Source organism: Penaeus monodon, chromosome 33, assembly GCF_015228065.2.
Source record: "Penaeus monodon isolate SGIC_2016 chromosome 33, NSTDA_Pmon_1, whole genome shotgun sequence".
Lineage (NCBI taxonomy): Eukaryota > Metazoa > Arthropoda > Malacostraca > Decapoda > Penaeidae > Penaeus > Penaeus monodon.
The window spans coordinates 11,276,064-11,276,535 of NC_051418.1; the positions used below are offsets into that span (position 1 = coordinate 11,276,064).

Here is a 472-nt window from a genome sequence, read left to right on the forward strand (position 1 = left end):
GGAATTGAAGTAAAAAAGATAGAAAAAAAATCAGGAACTGGTGTTTGATTAGGTAAAGAATAGAAATTTTGTATTGACTGGATAATGAGCGGTCAAAGAAAACGGAATTCGCTGAGTGACCTGTACTAAAGAAAACTTAATTCAAAATTAAAAGAAAACGGGAATAGACTGTATAATTACAATGCATTTAACAAAGGAAATAAAAAAATCGGATTTCAGGGACCAGAACGGATGAAAGACATGTGAAGAAGACACAGTAAAACAACGACAAGCTAGACAGATTGTAGACAACGTGTAATATGGTTTGTTAACTGTATTTTCCGTCGCTTCTTTTATCATGGACTTTCCCTGATAAATGAACTGCGTTTTTCCAAGACTACACACTTCCTTTCGGAGGCTTTCGGATTTCGATTTTTCTACTTTTTTAAATTATGAAGCTATGGGGTATATGCTATTTAGGATTTTTTTAAAG

General features: G+C 33.3%; 1 protein-coding gene across 1 annotated transcript in view; it reads left to right on the forward strand.

Annotated features, from left to right (window-relative positions):
- The window catches only part of LOC119594027 (balbiani ring protein 3-like), a gene marked incomplete in the record, with an annotated part of 6,364 nt that overhangs the window by 1,636 nt on the left and 4,256 nt on the right, over window positions 1–472 (forward strand).